This window comes from Myotis nattereri, assembly GCF_964212035.1.
Source record: "Myotis nattereri genome assembly, chromosome: 2".
NCBI lineage: Eukaryota > Metazoa > Chordata > Mammalia > Chiroptera > Vespertilionidae > Myotis > Myotis nattereri.
The window spans coordinates 160,387,307-160,394,013 of NC_138076.1; the positions used below are offsets into that span (position 1 = coordinate 160,387,307).

Consider the following 6,707-nt stretch of genomic DNA (forward strand, 5'->3'; position numbering starts at 1 on the left):
TGCTGCAAATGTTGGTTTTGTATTTTCAGAGTTGGGAATGGAGGGTTTGACTCAATATTTTTTCCCAGCTTAACCAGAAACCACTATTTTGTTTGTCTGTTTTTGTTCATCCTCACCCGAGGATATTTTTTCCATTGATTTTTTTAGAGAGTGGAAGGGAGCAGGGAGGGGAGAAGGAGAGAGAAACACATGGATTGGTTGCCTCTCGGCCGGCACCCCAGGCCCGTGCCCTTGATGGGGAATTGTGGAGGCCCCGCTGAGTCACACCAGCCAGTGTGGGGCTTTCCCTCTGCTTTAATGCAGTGTCCACACTGCAGTCAGTGATATTTTTTCAATGTTTTATTGATTTCAGAAAGAGAACGGGAGGAGAGAGAGAGAGAAACATCAGTGATGACAGACTATCATTGATTGGCTGCCTCCTGCACGCCCCCTACTGGGGATTGAGCCCTCAACCCAGGCATGTGCCCCTGACCAAAATCGAACCCGGGACCCTTCAGGCCGATGCTCTCTATCCACTGAGCCAAACCAGCCAGGGCCAGAGTGATATTTCTAAGTCACAAATTTGATCGTACCACTCCCCTACTTAAATCTTGTAATGTGCCTGCATCGAACTCCCTTGCAAACGCCATGGTCATAAGGCTGTTATGACCATATGATATTACTGCTGCCTACATTCTTTTTTTTTTCCTCACAAAACACAGTCCCTCTTTCAAAGGTCTACAGAAAGCCTGTCAAACTCACGGCCTGCGGGCTGCCTGCCTCGTTTATTGGGCCCGTGTTAGCCTGGGCATGTTAGCCATGCTTGGTCTACAGTCTAGTGCAGCAGTTCTCAACCTGTGGGTCGCGACCCCTTTGGGGGTCAAACGACCCTTTCACAGGGGTTGCCTAAGACCATCGGAAAACACATATATAATTACATATTGCTTTTGTGATTAATCACTATGCTTTAATCATGTTCAATTTGTAACAATGAAATTGGGGGTCACCACAACATGAGGAGCTGTATTAAAGGGTCGCGGCATTAGGAAGGTTGAGAACCACTGGTCTAGTGGATAGATGAGAATATTGGCAGGGGCAATAGGATGCACTAAGTGCCATGATTGAAGTGATTATAGGATGCTCAGTAAGCAAAGGAGAAGCATCTGGTTTCTTGTATATGAGGGAGTGTTGGGGAGAGACTTCCCAGAAGTCATAGCTATAGCTTTAAAGCAAAAGTAGTTAAGCAAGTGAAGGAACCCCAGCCTGCTGAAGATCTCAGCTAGTCTTCCCCAACATACATACCCTTGAGTATCATCTCTTCTGGTGGAGCCCCCTGTCAACTATTGCCAGGCTGTCAAAAACTCTGCCCTATACTTCTTTCCTGAGTCCAGCCAGATCTATATACCCAACAGCCTATTGGACATTTCTGCCTGGATGTCCCCCAGTCACCTCAATCTTTCCCCCCCCCCCAATCTTATTGATTTTGTCATTATGCATATTGATTTTAGAGAGCGAGGAAGGGAGAGAGAGAGAGAGAGGAAAACATTGAGGTGAGAGAGAACAATTGACTGCCTTTCCATACCTACCCAGCCTGGTGATTAAAACCACAACCTACGTATGTGTCCTGACCCAGAATCAAACCTGCATCCTTCTGGTATACAGGACAATGCTCCAACCAACTGAGCCACACCAGCCAGGGCATCACCTCAATTTTAACATGTCTAAAGCTCATTTTGTCTTCCTACATAAACTTCCTAGATTCCCTGACTCCGGGAACTACCACCCATGACCAGCCAGTTTCCCAGGTTAGAAACCTGGAAGTCCGAGACCTTTGTCCCCCTCTCACATGACTGACTGTCATTGAATCCCTGGAGTTCTGCATTGGCCTTCTAACTCGTCTCTCATTCTCCTCGATGCTGTCGAGAGAACATTTAAAGAGGCTCATGCATCAGATTGTGGATTCTTAAGAATAGGAAGTAAGTCCTTTGTTCTCTGCGTCCCAGGGCCTCAGCATTCCCAGCAGTACAGATGCGTGTTCACTGTTTCTGAGTGAATAAATAATGAATGAGTAGCATGAAGGGAGAAAATTTTGTACCCACATTCTTGGAGTAGAGTGGTTTCTTGGCTCCAGCAGGGGTCAGCCTGGCACAGCCTTTTCATCTGGCTTAATATGTGAGAAGAGAGGTTTCTATTCTTTTTTTTAAAAAATTTTTTTATTGATTTCAGAGAGGAAGGGGGAGAGAGATACAAACATCAATGATGAGAGAGAATCATCGAATGGCTGCCTTCTGCATACCCCCTACTGGGGATAGAGTCTGCAGTCCCAGTCATGTGCTCTGAACGGAATCTAATCGCAACCTCCTGATCCATAGGTTGATGCTCAACCACTGAGGAACACCGGCAGGGCGAGGGTTCTATTCCTTTTAAGCCTAGGAGCCAATGGGTAGAGGATAAATTTCCTTCAGATAAATCCTCCTCTGTCAGTACTTTTTGCATTTTGGTAATAATGAGAGGAAAATTTCTGGATTATGTTCAGATCGTGAGAGCTGAAGCAAATAGTTTCTTACCTGTCATCTCTTGCATTATTTCACTTTTACAGATGGACTATCCATCTAATAAACTCACCATCATTCACATGATTTGCCTGCCTCGTTGCTAATGAACAAGTAATTAATTCTTAACATGTCCATGCATAATAATTAGGAAGTGATAAAAGTTTATTTGATGAACAAAGGGGAAAAGACATTTAAGGTATAGGGAACAGTTTAGGCTAAAGCACTGGATTATGAAACAGAATGGAATGTTTGAGGAGCCACAGAAGCACAATATTGCCTGAGTCTCATGCTGGGGTGATAAGGAAAGCAGTTGGAAAAGCGGAGGCTGGATTATGAAGAGGCATAAATGCCATGATAAGAATCTTTCAGCTCTTCCAGAAAGTAGCCAGAGGTGACCCAGGAAAATGGTTCACTATTCACTTGACCCAGAACACCCCACAAAATCACGCAAATCAAGAGATGCAAATCTTCGTGTTCACTTTAAGGACGCTCATGAAACTGCCCAGGCCATCAAAGGTATCCATATCTGAAAAGCCATCAAATATCTGAAGGATGCCACATTACAGAAGCAATGTGTGCTGTTTCTTTGTTACCATGGTAGAGTTGGTAGGTATACCTAGGCCAGGGGTGGGCAACCTTTTTGTGAGTGTGTGCCAAAACCAGCAAAATCTCTGACTCAAAATTCTTCTGCATGCTAATCCTAATTTTTAAGAACATGTTATGCCTACTTGATATCTCTTAAGGTGTACGTATGTGAAGAACCTTGAAGAAATAATAAAATTCATTCGAGCAACAAAAACACAGTATATGATGATGAAAAATACATTTATTTTTTAATGTACACATGTACACTGAGAGTCCGACAGAAAACTTTATGACCCCGTTTGATATTATCAGTGGGACTTTTGCTGCTACATCACTGATGACAGAGATTTTACGTCAGGTTTATATTTCGTGACCTTCAGAGATATGCACAAGCTACTACTTTCATCCGTCAGGCTACTCCTATTATGAGACTTAACAAAATTCATCACTGAGAACAAAGATTCACAAGTGTATCTGGATGAAAACATGGAGAGTAATGCTGTTGCAAAGTTTTTTAAACAGAAAAAATTTTCTGGAATTGCATTCCAAGTCCTCAATAGTTCGTTTTCGACACTTCTCTCTGGTACTCCTGTCTCTAATCGCTTTTTTTCAATGTTTTCCAAGTCAACTCTAAGGTCAATAAATTTCTGCTTCCAAATTGAGCTACTCTGAAATTCAATCAACTGCATTTCAAAGTCAGCCATGTCTATCCATTAAAACATTTGTAAGTGTTGTTCCTCCAGTTTCATGCTGTCTGGAAACCTCATGAATTTTGCTGTCTCTTCCAGTTCTCTAAATTTTGCAAATCTTGAGAAGAACTGCTCAATAGTTGACTCGATGATGTTTAAAAACAGCTTTTGAAGTCTTTGACAGTCTGTTCTGTCATCTTTTGGGAGGTCTTTGATGTGCCTCTTGAGGTTTGGGAAATATCTAAATCTCTCACCATTCACATCCCTCTTAAAGACTTCCAGTTTCTTTTCAAAAGCCTTTATGTAACCAAACATAACATCAAGTGTCTTGCCAGTTCCTTGTAATTTAACATTTAAGTCATTCAAATGTTCACAAAAATTGTAAATGGAAGATTATAAGAGAGGGTTTCGTGTGCCAGCAAAAGTTACTGGCATAGCCCTAATGGGTTTGGCTCAGTGGATAGAGAATCTGCCTGTGGACTGAAAGGTCCCAGGTTCAATTCTGGTCAAGGGCATGCATCTTGGTTGCGGGCACATCCCCAGTAGGGGGTGTGCAGGAGGCAGCTGATCGATGTTTCTCTCTCATCAATGTTTCTAACTCTCTATCCCTCTCCCTTCCTCTCTGTAAAAAATCAATAAAATATATCTATAAAAAAAAAGTTACTGGCATGCCATGTTTGGCATGCATGCCAGGGGTTGCCCACGCCTGACCTAGGCCAAACAATGGAGCTGGACACAAGGTCAGTGGCCCAAAAAGAGTGCTGAATTTTTGCTGCACATGCTTGAAAATGCAGAGAGTAATGCTGAACTTGGGGTTAGATGTAGATTCTCTGGTCACTGAGCCCATCCAGGTGAACAAAGCTCCCAAGATGCGACACAGAATTTACAGAGCTCATGGGCAGATTATCCCATACATGAGCTCTCCCTGCCACATTGAGATGGGGGGCGGGGGGGCAGCTTGTTTCTAAACCAGAAGAGGAAGTTGCACAGAAGAAAAGATATCTCAGAAGAAACTGAAGAAATAAAAACTTACAGCCTGGGAGTAAATTCAGCATGAAAGAAATACTACTAATAAAAGTAAAAGAAAAAATCTTTCAGGCATTCAGGAGTTGTTGGAGGGAATACAAGGAAATGACAAATTACTTTTCTATATACACTGAATGGCTAGATTATTATGACCTGCCAGATTATTATGACCAACCCCATCAGTACTTCATTGACACTTCCAAAAATATGGAATATTGAAAACTTCCTAAGCAAATACTCTCAAGGTTTTATTATTATTACTAGAGGCCCGGTGCACAAAAATTTGTGCACTCGGGGGTAGGGGAGTCCCTCAGCCCGGCCTGTGCCCTCTCACAGTCTGGGACCCCTCGGGGGTGACCACTTGCTGGCTTAGGCCTGCTCCCTGGGGAATTGGGCCTAAGCTGGCAATCAGACATCCCTCTGGCAGCCCGGCAGCCCTCGGGGGATGTCCATTTGCCAGCAGGGAGCAGACCTAAGCTGCAGTCAGACATCCTTAGCACTGCTGAGGAGGCAGGAGAGGCTCCAACCACCACTGCTGTACTGGCAGCCATCAGCCTGGCTTGTGGCTGAGCAGAGCTCCTCCATGTGGGAGCTCACTGACCACCAGAGGGCAGCTCCTGCATTGAGCGTCTGCCCCCTGGTGATCAGAGTGTGTCATAGAGACCAGTTATTCCCAGTCTTTCTGCTGTTAGGGTCAGTTTGCATATTACCCTTTTATTATATAGGATAGAGGCCTGGTGCACAGGTGGGGGCCAGCTGGTTTGCCCTGAAGGGTGATCTGGATCAGGGTGGGGGTCCCCCTTGGGTGCCTAACCAGCCTGGGTGAGGGGCTGATGGCTGTTTGTAGCTGGTCACACCCCCTTCAGGTTGGGTGTCCCCACTGGGGTGGCTGGCCAGTCTGGGTGAGGGGCTGAGGGCCATTTTCAGGCTGGCGAGTGACTGAAGCTCCCAGCCTCCTTTTTTTTTATTATTCTGGGATTTATTTATCTTTTATAGCTGTCACTGGAGCTGAGAACCGGCTCCAGCTCTGAGGCCCAGCTCCAGCTCTGAGGCCGTGGCTGGCTGAAAGCAGGTATCTGGGTTTGTTTAGCTTCTATAATTGAAACTCTGTTGCCATCACTGGTGCTCTAAGCTCTGAGGCCCCGGCTGGCTGAAAGCAGGTATCGGGGGTTTGTTTAGCTTCTATAATTGAAACATTGTTGCTTCCGGAGCTCAGAGCTGGGCCAGAACAGGCGGGGAACCTTGGCTTCCTCCATCACTGGAGCAAGCAAGCCTCATGTTTGTTTCAGCTGCGTGGCTGCTGGCCGCCATCTTTGTTGGCAGTTAATTTGCATATCCTGTTGATTAGCCAATGGGGAGCTAGCTGAGGTATGGTCAATTACCATGTTTGTCTATTATTAGATAGGATTATTTGTATAACTAATTCACTTCATTGTACTGATGGGTCATAATAATCTGGCCACTCAGTGTATATAAAAGCCTAAGCGACCATCACAACTGAACGGACAACCGAACAGGCTGCGTGGGGTGACCAGGCCGGCAGGGGGAGCAGTTGGGTGCGACCAGGCTGGCAGGGAGAAGCAGTGAGGGGTGACCAGGCTGGGAGGAGGGAGGCAGTTAGGGGCAACCAGGCCAGCATGGGGAGCAGTAAGAGGCGACCAGGCCGGCAGCAGGGGAGGCAGTTAGGGGTGACCAGGCCAGCAGGGGGGGACAGTTAGGGGCAATCAGGCAGGCAGGCAGGTGAGCAGTTAGGGGCCAGTGGTCCCAGATTGTGAGAGGGATGTCTGACTGCCGGTTTAGGCCCGATCCTGGGTCCTGGGGATCAGGCCTAATCTGGCAGCCAGACATCTCCCGAGGGGTCCTGGATTGGAGA

The 6,707-nt window shown here is 45.9% G+C and overlaps 1 pseudogene across 1 annotated transcript; it reads left to right on the forward strand.

Annotated features, from left to right (window-relative positions):
- Window positions 1-2,938: 2,938 nt before the first annotated feature.
- On the forward strand, window positions 2,939-4,833 carry LOC308514887 (large ribosomal subunit protein uL22-like; annotated as a pseudogene). Its single transcript has 2 exons — window positions 2,939-3,136; window positions 4,524-4,833. The product of its transcript is annotated as a large ribosomal subunit protein uL22-like (transcript).
- The last annotated feature ends 1,874 nt before the right edge of the window (window positions 4,834-6,707 follow it).